This window comes from Pelodiscus sinensis, chromosome 8 (assembly GCF_052426305.1).
Source record: "Pelodiscus sinensis isolate ZL-2025 chromosome 8, ASM5242630v1, whole genome shotgun sequence".
Lineage (NCBI taxonomy): Eukaryota > Metazoa > Chordata > Testudines > Trionychidae > Pelodiscus > Pelodiscus sinensis.
The window spans coordinates 62,996,686-63,009,976 of NC_143059.1; the positions used below are offsets into that span (position 1 = coordinate 62,996,686).

Sequence of the window (13,291 nt, forward strand, 5' to 3'; positions counted from 1 at the left end):
GGTCCTCCATGTTTATGCGCTTGCTGGACGAATGATGGGATTTGGAAAACTGACAAAAGTCAACCTGGGATTTGAAGCAATTGAGGGTAAATCTCCACTCACTATCGGAATGTGAGTTGCATCGTGCAGACTGTCGCTGTGGTACATGCTGTCACTTCTACAGTGTTGCTGTTCTCCCCTGCATGATGCATATTTCTGACTGTGTGCCAGCTGGTTGGCACTAATCCATAACCTGTGTTGTGTTTATGTGCTCCGGGGCAGCTGTAATTCTGCCCCGAAATCAGTGAAATGTGTTGTGAGACTGCAGAGGTAACCATCTGAGCTGCAATGGGAATAAAGATGTCTCTCTGCACTAAATCGAAGGGATCACATATTATGTGCCAGATCCTGTTCCTGCTGATGTTAAGGGAATATTTGTCATTGATCTTAAAAGGAGCAGGGGCATCCTTTACTGTTGGAAGGGGGTGAGGGCCGGGATCTTCTGGGGCCTCACAGTGTTAATTGGTCTTGGAACCCTGTGGCGAGATGCTAATTGATCCAGCCTCATTGACTCACTATGGAAGGTGGGGAAATCCACAAACTCTATGGATGTAAGAGATGGAAGTAGCAGATAGTTCCCTGGACTTCTCTCTTACTACTTCTTAGCCCTCGGATGGAGAGAAGGCCTCTGTTGTTTTTGTTATGTCGTTAGGAAAGAGATGAGTTTTGACTGTGTGCAGAGTGTGTAACTTGTGTGTGCCTGTCCACTGCACACAGTTGTGTCATAGGATGCTAAGGGAAATAACTGGTTTGCATCTCGCCACAGTCTCTAAATGAAAGCTCCCTTGCAGTTAAACTAGAAAAGATTGATGAGAACCCTATGAAACACTCTTGGCAGTGACTGAGCAAGAATATTAAGTGATGAAGCTTGTTCGTTAGCACTTGGTAGCCAACCTATCGTAGTATTTGACATAGGTCCCTTACCTGTGGAATTACAAAGCACCATTGCACCCATTTTACATATGGGTAAACAGAGGTTCAGAGTGAGTTCATATGGTCCACTGGTGCAGCACTGATTCCCTGTGTGTGGGAGGGGGGGAAATCACATTTCCCCATTCTCAGCCCTTTGCTCTGAATGCAACAGTTTCTTCATCATGTTTTCTTTTGCCTTCTGTTATATGTGTTGCTTATTTTAAGAGAGGGTTTATCTTGAGCCATGTAAAAAATTGAAAACACTAGAAGAAAAACGTAGGAAGGATCCTAACTGGTATTAAGACTCTTTGGTGTGTGTGTGTCCTTTCAACAGCCTTGATAGATTCCTTGGGTTAACCTCCTTTATTCTGTGGATCTGGTACACAGAGTAGAGTTTTGCTCCTGTACTGTAACTGGCATTAATTATGAATCACTAATTGTTATGAGTTTGCAGTCATACAATCATAGAAAATTAGGGTTGGAAGAGACCTCAACCCCCTGCTCAAAGCAGGACCAACCTCAACTAAAGCATCCCATTTAGGGCTTTGTCAAGCTGGGTCTTAAAAAAAAATCAACCTCTAAGGATGGAGATTCTGCCACTTCCCAAAACAACCCACTCCAGTGCTTCATCACACTCCTAGTGAAGTAGTTTTTCCCAATATCCAACCTAGATCTCCTCCACTAAACTTGACACCATTGTTTCTTGTTCTGTTATCTGTCACCACTGAGGTCTCTGCATTCTTTACTGTTATCAAATCCCTCCTCACTCTTTTCTCTTGCAGACTAAATAAACACAGTTCCTTCAGCCTCTCCTCATAAGTCATGTGCCCAGCCCCATAATCATTTCCATTGCTCCACTGGACTCTCTCTCTCTCCAATGTATTCACATCCTTTCTGCAGCAGGGAGCCCCCAAAATTGGACACAAGAGGCCACATTTAGAGTAATCGGTGTTGAATAGAGGGGAATAATCCCTTCCCTCAATCTGCTGGCAATGCTCCTACAGGTTGAACCTCTCTAGTCCGGAATCCTCGGGGCCTGACCAGCTCCAAACCAGAGAATTTTCCGAACTATAGGAGGTCAATATTTTCTAGCAGTATTACCAACACTTCCACTGCTTACTGGGCTGTTAGAAGACATTTAGTGGTAAATTAGAGCTAAATAAGAGCACAGAACACTGACAGCCAGGACTGGTAGCTGTAAACAAACTTCATGGGACCACAGGAAACTTGGCCACACCCATGAAAAGGGGACATCATTCCAGGTGATGGATATTTCCAGTTCAGAGAGTTCTGAACTGAGAGGTTCAACCTGTACTGATGCAGCCAGATACGTCACTAGCCTTCTTGGCCCACTGTTGAATCCTATCCAGCTTCTCATCGACTACAGGTCCTTTTCTGCAGAACTGCTGCTTAGTCAGTCGGTCCCAACCTGTAACAGTAGAAGGGATACTTTCTTTCTAAGTGTAGGACTCTGCACCTGTCCTTGTTGGACCTCATCAGATTTCTTTTTGGCCCAATTCTCCAATTTATCTGTCACTCTGGACCGTATCCCTACCCTCCAACATATCTACCTCTCCCACCTAGCTTAGTGTCATCCGCAAACTTGCTGGAAGTGCAACCCACCCCCTCACCCAGGTCGTTAATGAAAATGTTGAACAAAACCAGTCCCAGGACTGACCCTGGGGACATTCTGCTTAGTCCCAGGTTCCAACTTGACCTCAATCCATTGATCGCTACCTATTGAGCACAACGATCTAGCCAGCTTTCTATTCACCTTGTAGTGAGTCCATTCATACAATCCATGCTTCTTTAACTTCCTGGCAGAATACAGCGGGCGATCGTATCAGTGCTTTGCTGAAGTCAGGGTATATCCTCACATCCACGGCTTTCCCCATATCCAGGGAGCCAGTTATCTCACCACAGAAGGCAATTAGGTTGGTCAGGCATGACTTGCCCTTGGTGAATCCATGCTGACTGTTCCCGATCACCTTCCTCTTCCTTCATATTCCTGCGCATCCAGAAATATAATTTATGCTATCATGTGCCGAAAGTGTCCATCTGCTATGTACATTGGACAAACGTCTCAGACACTTCGCCAAAGGATCAATGCCCACAAAACAGATATAAGACAGGATCACAAAGAAAAAACAGTTTCTTGTCATTTCAACCAGAAAGGACATTGTCTCAATGACTTGATTACCTGCATCCTGCTTCAAAACCCTTTTAAGACTGCACTTGAAAGAGAATCCTCTGAACTGTCATTCATGCTTAAATTCGACACTTTATGCCTGAGTTTGAATAAAGAATCTAATTACCTTACCCATTACAAAGATAGCTTCCCCAATTATCACCTCTACTATCATTAGCTCACAGACATTTACCTCCCCCCCCCCCCGCATCCCCCTTCTGTTCTGAAATTTGATTTTCATATGTGTTCATTTTTTTTAATTGTATCCTTTGGTATATATGGTTGTGACAATTTTCTTCCACTATTTGATCTGAGGAAGTGGGTCTGGCCCACAAAAGCTCATCACCTATTAAACCATCTTGTTAGTCTTTAAAGTGCTACATAGTCCTGTTTTTTGATTCAGCTACACCAGACTAACACGGCTACATTTCTATCACTCTTCTCCAAGTGCTTCAAAATGGATTCCTTGAGGACCTGCTCCATGATTTTTTTTTTCAGGGACTGAGGCATGGCTGGCCAGTCTGTGGTTCCCCAGATTATTATTTCTTTTCTTCTACTGCTACTACTAAACAGTCACTATATTTGCCTTTTTCTAATCACTCAGGTCCTCCCTCATTCGCCACGAGTTTTCAAAGATACCGGCCAGTGGCTCAGCCATCACATCTGCCAACTCCCTTAGCACCTGTGGCTGCACTAGATTCAACCCCAGCTTTTCTAAATAACCCTGAGCTTGTTCTTTCACCACTGCGGGCTGCTCAGCTCCTCCCCGCACTGGGCAGCAGTCTGGTGCTGACCTTGTCTGTTAAGACAGATGTACACAAAAAATGGAGTACTTCAACTTTTCCCACATCCTCCGCCACTAGGTTGCCTCCCCCATTCAGTAAGGGTCCCACCTTCCCTGACCACCTTCTTATTGCTGTAGAAGCCCTTCTTGTTTCCCTTCACGTCCCTGGCTGGCTGCATCTCCAGTTATCCATTGTTCTTCCTGATTACACCCCTGCACGCTGGAGCAACATTCTTCTACTCCTCCCTAGTCCTCTGCCCAAGATTCCACTTCTTTGTAAGCTTCCTTTCTGTGGGTTAAAGCTCCTCCGATTTCTCTGGTAAGCCCAGCTGGTTCCCCACCATATTTGCTTTTCTTTCTGCATATGGAGGCGGTTTGCTCCTGCGCCGTCAATACGGCTTCTTTAAAACACAGCCAGTCCCACAATCCTAGTTGCTGGGGGGATTGCTGTAGAGAAGGGAAGTCTGAGCTACCAAGGAAGGTCCCACAGATAAAGCCCCAGCCACGTTTCCACCCAGATAGCTGCTGTGCCAGTCTGTGGGCACCGACTTGTCCAAATGGAGTCCAATCTGTGGTGCTCTCCATGCTGGCAAAGACAGCAGTAGAGGTGCCATGCTCATGCCTCGTACAGGAGGGCAGGAACAGACTGGGAGAGTGGGGTGGGATAAGAGGTGCAAAGGGAATGGGGAGAGTCCCATGACCCAGGGTTGCCAATGGGGCAAAGAGGACAGTTATCCTGGGGCCCAGGGATTCAAAAGGGCCTGGAGTTCTGGCCTGCTGGTGCTGCAATTACAGCCAGAGCCCCTGGCCCTTTAAATCACCGCCGGAGCCCCGTGTGGCACAGTCTGGGCTGCACTGAGGGCTGGCTGGGAGAGGTATGGTGCTGAGAGCTGGCTGCTCTAGCATTGTCCCTCCCAGCCAAGGTCCCGCCCCTCCCCAGGGCCTGGAGCATTCCCGCACACACACACTGCCCAGGACCCAGCGAAGTCTCGAAAAATGGGCTCCATGAGCTGCAGGTGTTTGCGGGGCCCAAGGCGGCACGTTGACAGTGGGGCCCGGCCGATCGATGCCACGGTGCAGGTAGAGCCCTGGAGAGTGGAGCTGGGAAGGAACCACCCCATCTCTCCCCCCCCCCCCAGCCTGCTGCGGGGGCTGGACCAAGGAGCTCCTCTCCTAGCTCTACTTGCCTGAAGCCCTGGGTGAGCTTTGCTTGGGCCCCGGAGCCAGCCCAGCCCAGCCCCTTTCACTTGGATCGGGCAGCGAGCGGCAGCAGCCGGCAGCGAGAGCAGGGAGGAGCAGGCAGAGCGTGGCATGCCCCATGGTGTGGGAGCACGGGAAGAGTGGGCTCCAGTAGGGCTTTCTCGCCGGGTCGCTATTGGGTGGCGTGGGAGCAGCTGAGGCCAATCTCTGCCACTAGCATTCCAGCTAGTGAGCGATGGCTAGAGATGCCAGGTGTCCGGTATTTCCAACTCCTGTCCAGTAAAAAAAAAATTTCAGAAAATTCAGGAACGTCCAGTACTTTCTGATTTTTTTCCCCCTTTTTTTCCCCCTGCCAGGAGGCAAAAATACTGGAAACCTGGCAACCCTACGACACACTCAGCAACTGGGCCCAGCTCCTACCCTCCCTCAGCCCCCCCCCCCCACCCCCTCTCGGATGCCTCCCCAAGACAACTAAAGGAAACAAAGGACAAGTGCATGAAATAGGCTAGACCAAGCTCCCCAGTGCTTCATTCATGGTACAAGGCCCCGGGCTTGGCTCTCTGTCAGGTTCTGTCTTGAAACAGCTGTTTTATGTGATCCAGTGCTTCTTCATAGGTCCTCTCTGGACTTGGCTAGAAACCACATTAGACACCAAACAGCTGTTTCTTAATATACAGGTCAGCTCGTCTCTCTAGCTCCCCCACAAAGTCAGCGGTGTGCAGCCCTTCTGGTGAATGGGCATGGAAAGCAAAAAACCCCAGAGGCTGCACAAGAGAGGGAGGAAAATAAAAAACCAAAGGGGAGGGGAAAAAGCAGTGTGCGGAGAGGAGAAGGTACGGTTAGAGGCAACAGACAAAGTGACAGTGGTGGGGGAAGGGACACTTACATGCCGTGCCATCAGAGAGTACCATTCCGTTTCCTGCGCCAAAAATTCCCAGCAAAATGCAATGTCCGGACTCCGCTCTAGAAACGTCTGCTCTTGTGAAGAGATGGTGATAGTGGGGAAAGCTTGATAATGCGCATACTTACAGGTGCAGGGCTTGCTATCATAAGCACTCCTCTTGGTAACATGGCTGTATTTATTGGGGAGTAACTCACGGCGGTAAACACTACGCCTGGTGGAAGTCAGCCCACAGACAGTTAGCTCCTGAACAGGTGCTCTATTAAGATGCTGTTAGTAAGGGGATGTGTTGCCGGCCTTTATTTAAATTTTGTGCAACAGCACTTGCTTGCTGGAGCGAGTCCTCTCACTGAATCTGGTGTGATGCAATGGCCGGGTTGTACTGGAAAGGGTGAGGGACCCGCAATCTATGCAGGGTATCGCTGTTTTTTGTCATGAAAGCTACAATAAGTCACCAAAAGGCGTGGGATCACTCAGAGTAAAGCCCCTGTTTCAGCCGTCTGAGTGCTTTTCATGCTTTCTCTCCCCTGTCCCTCCTCTCCCAGGATGCTGTTCTGCATTTTCCGATTGCAGGGGAAAAGTACGTCTGTTGTTTGCTCAGAAAACTGAAAAGCCTTTTGTGCATCTTCTGCTGCCGGTTTGTTAAAGTTCAGAGTTTCTGGGTTAGAGCTGCCGGCTCATCAATAAGATTCTTGTTCAAACTTCCAAAGCTGCCCACGCAGGGCTGGTTGGGTTCAACGGTTCCATTCTCAACAAGACACACTGTTTGCTCCTCTCCCTCCATTTCAGGCTTTGCAGCAAGATCAAGCCAAGCACTTCCAGCTAACGTAAGGCCAGGCAATTAAAACCTTAGTTAGAGACCTCTGTTGAAGTGGTCTTCTTTCCCTCGCTGACAGAGCTCGGCATTTTGAAGAATTCATCCAATTTATCTAAGTGCTACAATGTGCTCTTCAGGGTTTCCTACAGCCGGTTGAAAATGGGGAGAGGTTTATAAAACTTCTGAAATTTCAAAGTTGTTTCCATTTTGAAAAGTGCAAAAATCCTCCATTTTTCTTTCTGAGTTTTTATTTTTTAAAATATAAATTTGTATTTAAAACATCAAAATGGTTATTGGATTTTAGTTTATTGAAAGGGTTTTTTTCTCATAATACTTTAAATAAAACTCCTCAAAAGGATTGAAGCAATTTTATTTATTAAAATGTTAATGAAAAATGTGGGAGAAAATCAAGAAGTTTTAAATGAAAAATATTTGAGGAAGCCTCCTCCCCCCATTTTTAATTTAAAAAAACATTTAATTGAAAAGCGTCAAGTCTAATTCTGAACTTGACACACTCAAATTTGAAAATGGTTGACCAAACTTATCCTTTCCACTGGCCTTGAGTTGAGAACAGGAAAACCAAGTTCGGTTGCAGTGTACAGTGTGGGTGCGTCTAGACTGGAAAGATTTTGCGCAAAAGCATCTACTTTTGCGCAAAAACTTGCCAGCTGTCTACACTGGCCACTTGAATTTGCGCAAGAGCACTGACTTTGTAATGTACAAAATCAGTGCTTCTTGCGCAAATATTTTCACACTCCCGCTCGGGAAAAAGCCCTCTTGTGCAAGAATACTTGCTCAAGAGGGCCAGTGTAGACAGGGAAGAACTGTTTTGCGCAAAAAAGCCCCGATGGCTAAAATGGCGATTGAGGCTTTCTTGCGCAAAATCGCGTCTAGACTGGCCACGGATGCTTTTGCGCAAAAGCATCCGTGCCAATCTAGATGTGCTTTTGCGGAAATACTTTTAACGGAAAAACTTTTCTGTTAAAAGTATTTCCGCAAAATCATGCCAGTCTAGATGCAGCCTGTGTGTTTAAAGGTTCAGCATTCTACCATCCTATCCAGGTTGCAAAATTCCCCGTCCCATGTGAGCATCATACTCCAGCAGTACCATGTTTCATGTCCTCTACAGAATTGATAAATCGGCTATGTATCTGTTGGTATGAGGCTTGCCTTTGAAATGTGCACTGCTCAGTCTTGCTTGTGTTTTTGAAATCCGTGACGGAGTCTTAATACTTCTGCCTTTGTGCTGTGGCTATTTTATCATGTCCATGACTCTGTGTTCATAGGAATCTTAAGCCGGTGGGGAGGTGGTTTGCTTGTATGAAGAAGTAAGTGCTTTGTTATTTTGGAAGGCAGTTACTTCTAAAGGGCATCCAGCTGTCAATGGCACTACATTTGGCTCTTCTCAGGAGCAGAGGGAACAGTTTTCTTCTGCTGTCACCGCAAAATACTCTTCCCTTCTCAGCAACAGGCAGTCCTTATAAATGTCCCAATTAGCCTCATAAGAAGTGGGGTAGATGCCCACGATATGCTAACAACACTCACTATTCAGGGATTTGAATGCTCTCTCTAAATCGGCTTTTACCCAACACACAATCCTCATCTGGTCTATTGATTTCCCCCCCTCCGGCATCAAGGAAAGAAAACCGAAGTGCGAAGGCAGCAGCCTTCTGCCAAAGCAGCCTCCTGGGAATTAAAATGCTGCCAGCTTAGAATGCTTAGGAGAGGAAACCAGAGACTGAAAGGCTGCTGCGGAAAAGCCTCCACTCTGCATTGTGTTGAGGAGACGCTTTCAAGGGAATCCAGGGTAGCACAGCTCCCGCTGACTAAGAGCTGCTTGGAAACCTCTCCCTTGCTTTCGTCTGCTGCAGTTCTAGGAATCACAGGGCCATGCAGCTCCATCCTCAGCCAGATGTGACTTTCAGCCAGCAGGTTGAACAGAAGGTTTATTAGTTGACAGGGACACAGCGTAGAACAGACTTGTCAGCACAGAAACCAGAAGCAGCCAGTCCACTCCTTCTTGGGGAGAGGGGCCCAGAGCCAAGGGCCCTGACCTCCTTCCCTGCACCTAGGGCTGCCAGATGGTCTCCCCAAAAATACCGGACACCTGGTATTTTTTGGTTGAGCAAAAAAAAAAAAAAAGCGGGATACGCGGCGATCACAACCCCGCTTCCCAGCAGGGACTCCCATCCCCGCCAGGCTTCTGTGCAATCACAGGCTCCTAGCGCCGATCGTGGCCCCGCCTTCCAGCCGTTCCCCCCGCCCACGCCAGGCTTCCGTCCGGTGTGCAGCCGGAAAAATCAGAGACTACCAGTATTCTCTGATTTTTTTTATTTAAACCAGACAAAGAGCGCAAATACTGGACTGTCTGGTAGAATACCAGACACCTGGCAACCCTACCTGCACCCCACGCCAGTGAGACTCCCTCACGCACCCTGCAGCCTGTCTCCCCCTCCGGCCAGCCCCCACCTCCAGTCTTTGTCCAGCTTCCCCAGCAAAAGCTGTCTCCTGGTCAGAGCCCCTCCAGGCTCAGGTTAGAGAAGGCATCAGCCATTGTGTATGTGAGGGAGAGTGTCACACCGAAATTCCCATCGCCACCTCGCTATTGGTGCAGTGCTCGGAGAAACTGAGGCGCATACACACAAGGGTTGTTACAGGACAGTAGAAATCACATGCAACATAACAAGGCGAACAGAGTGAATACAATCCCCACTTCATCATGTCCCTTCTCCCCCATTGTCATAAAATGGCCTGGGAGAGCAAGAAATACTCCACTTCTGTCCTTGCCACGTTAAAGGTCCCGACCCTAGCATCTAGCAGCTGGGATGCTTTGCTGGAATTAGGTGGTGTTACTGGAATAGGCAGCTTCTAGGAAGCGGTAGTAGAAGTAACTGTCGTGTTGGAGTAAAACTGGATGGAACGCTTCACTGGCTCACGCTGTTCGAGTTAAATAGAGGATGGGAGAACCCCAAAGCATCAGAGAGACTGAAAGTGACCCCACCCTGACAAACCTCTCGGGGTTGTCAATCTAGCCCATCCTCTTGAACTCATTTGCTTTGTCGTCTGCTTTCATGACCATCTAGATCCAAATTAGAGCAAATGGGCTTAAGGCCAAAATGTTACGTGTTTGCTGCTAGACTCCAGACAAGGTGCTGAATGAGGTGTGGTATGTCCGGATAGTTCTTTTCCCCAGTTGTTTGGTTCCCTTGTCGAGCTGAGTTTCCTAAATGCCTCTTAGAAATTGAAAATAATTTTCATTTTAAGGCCCCTTTGAATGCACATTGCCTAGCAACGACATTTTACAGGGGAGAGATGGTCTAGAGGTTAAGATACTACATGGGGATTGGTTAATTCATGGCTCTGCTACAGAATTTCTAGATGATCTTGGTCAAGTCCCTTTATCGCCTTGTGCCTCACTCCAGACAGTCTTACAATAAGGATGACAATCCCTACCTTTCTTGGGGTAGGTATGATGTTAGATACCTTTCTGATAGGTGTGGTATGAAAACATCACATGGATAGGGGCTGAGATTATTAGAAGGGAGGTGCTATAAAAGTAAAAGGGAGCCTTGCAAGGTAAGATGCACAAATCTCATTGACTTCCATATGGACTCATGTTCCTTCTGTGCTTTCAAAAAGTCCCACCCTGAGTCTACTAGTCCAGTCCCCTTCGTGTGCTGCTGCCCCTAGCTTTCTATTATACTAAACAAAGGCTGTGGGATGCTGGCCGAGGAGCGCCACGGGTAGCAATTCGAATCCTGGAGAGTGCTGAGGGTTGCCAGAAGCCCCACAGGGAAATGACCACAAAGGCAGGCCTAGCTCCAGCAGTGATACCTTCTCATGCAGTCGCTTCTAGACCACCAGGGTGAGAGGGGGGAAAACGCCGGCGGGAGAGAGAGTCCGTGGTTAGGACGTTAACCAAGACCTGGAGAGATCTGGGTTCAATTCCTTTCTCCAGCACAGACTTCCTATGTGACCTTTGGCAAGTCACTTAGCTCCTCTGGGCTCCAGTGGCCCATCTGTAGCATAGGGATAATGGCAGCACCCTGCCTCGCATGGGTGTGGTGATGATAAATGCATTAGATTTTGAGATACTCAGGTATAACAGTGATGGGGCAGTAGAAATGTCTCTGTCTGACATTCGGCGCAGAGAGGGACCAGTGGGGACATTTGCATGAGGTTGCTCTAGGTAATTTCCAATCTGGTTTGCTCATCACTAGGTTCAATATACTGCACACACAGTGGAACGATTCTTAGCTTGTTGAAACCACTGTAGCTCCACTGGCTTGAAAATTCTACCTTGGCTTGATGTAGAGACACTTTGGGACCACAGCTAATTCTTACCCTCCTGCTGTGATTGTTTTTCTTCTTCCTCATTTGCACTGAGCATCCCTTGGGATCCCTTCATAGTCCTCCTTGAGACTTCATCTTCACTCCCCAGGCTCATTGCTTTCTTATAAAAATTAGCACGTTGCTCCCTCTCTTCCTTCTTCCCGCTGAAATGAATAGTCCCATTCATTGCAATGGCAATTTATTTGCGCAGGTATCAGGTTTGGATACAGCGCGTCCCACTGAGACCAGAGACAGATTTGCATAGAAACAGGCGCCATTACATGGCGGCTGTTGGAAGAAGAGCTGAATGTTTTCCAGGTCTGTGGAAGACAGTCGGCATCTTTCCACTGACCTCCGTAGCTGTTGGATGAGGCCCTAAATGAACTGCTTGAGGGACAGGAAGTGGAAGGGTCGGGGTCTCAGGTGAAAGGGGCTTTGGCCTTCTGACTCCCCCACTGGAAAATGGGGAAGTTGTGTTGTGGGATTTGACCCTGTGTGCTATCTAGAGTTGCCAGATGGTCTCCCAAAAAATACTGGACATCTGGTATTGTTTGGTCGAGCAAAAAAAAAAAAAAAAAAGGAACGCAGGATAAGCAGCAATCACAACCCCACCTTCCAGCTGGGAGGCAGGGCCGTGAACGCTGCTGGGAGCCAGTGATTGCATGGAAGCCTAGTGGGGGCGGGGCTGCACATGTCAGGCTTCCGTCCGCTGGAAAAATCAGACAATACCGGTCATTGCATGTGTCTGGTATTATCTGATTTTTTTTTTTTTTTACTGGGCAGAGGGCTCAAATACCGGACTGTCCCATAAGATACCGGACTCCTGGCTACCCCACCTAGTGCTACCCCAGTTCTGCTGGCCTGGGAGAAGAATGAGGTCCTTCTCCATAGTAAAGGCTGGGGTAGGGGGAATCCTCAACCTTAAGGAGAAACACAAGCTCAATCTTGACTCCCATGTGGACAGCTGTTGGAGAAGTTGACCCACATCTGTAGCTCCGGGGATAAGCCATGATGGTGTTTCGGTTGTGCTCTTACTGTTGTTGTTATTTGTACGTAAAGTGTCTGGCCCAGCAGAACTGGCAAATAGGACAGTATATTTCTGTCTTGGTGCAAAATCCCCCTGGAGACAAGTTCCAAATTCCAATGAAGATGGGAAAAATGTGATTTACACAGAGATGTTTCCCCTTGTTTGAAGGCAGGCTAAGCAGTCTGTTTGCTGGACGCAGGGCAAATTCCCAAGTTTGGATTATGCTTGAGGCAGGTGACCGATGCCAAATAATCGCTATTCCGTTTTAATCACCGTTACTGGTAAAATCCCACTATTTGCAAGTAGCTCCCCATTTCTACTTGTTTGTGAAGAGCCCTGGGATTTCTTGGTCCCTGATTTGTGTTGCAGTGGGTTGGGTCAGGTCGTGACGTGCGCCAAGACAGCGCAGCATAGTGCAGCCTTTTTGAAGCTGCCCATTGGTGCTGAGCAGTGGGACCGGGAGCTGGCATTGAGTCAGTAAGCGGGGCTGGCCTCTGGATGTGGAGAAGCCGGTTGCAGAGCCCCCACTGCACTTCTGCTTCCCGTGCCTGTGTGTAGGCCTAGAAGAACTTGACTCTCACAGGCATGCCCTTTTTTCTGGTGTATGAGTGTGAGTCACTGCAAAGATAAATGAAATAAAATTTGAAGTGGTGCAAAAAGGCAGCGTTCGGACTAGAGGTGTGGAAGTATAACCATGTACACAATTAGCTGATGAACTTGGGCTTGTCGGTAAACATTCATGGTTACATGCAGGCTCCCAGGACACATGGGGAGCTTGCTCCCTGGGAACTGCCTGCTGCCCTGAGCTGCTGCCTCTAATACAGAGGCAGCAGCACAGGGTGGCAGGCGGGAGATGGTATGCATGGGGAGCCATGCTGCCCTGCGTGTAACTGTAACTACTTACATTTTCAGCAGTTACACGGTTACCGAATTACATGCATTTAGCATCCCTATTTCCATGCTGGATCCCAGCTGGATCAGGTTGAGACTACAGCTCTAGACCACAAAACCAAGGTCATATTCAACGGTGTCAAAACCTTGCCAACTGCTTTCAGGGTAGTTCCTGCAGGAAATGGCCAAACTCTCATCAG

General features: G+C 47.9%; 1 protein-coding gene across 3 annotated transcripts in view; it reads left to right on the forward strand.

Moving 5' to 3' along the window:
• The window catches only part of AFAP1L2 (actin filament associated protein 1 like 2), a 129,401-nt gene that overhangs the window by 57,673 nt on the left and 58,437 nt on the right, over positions 1–13,291 (forward strand). The window lies entirely within an intron of this gene.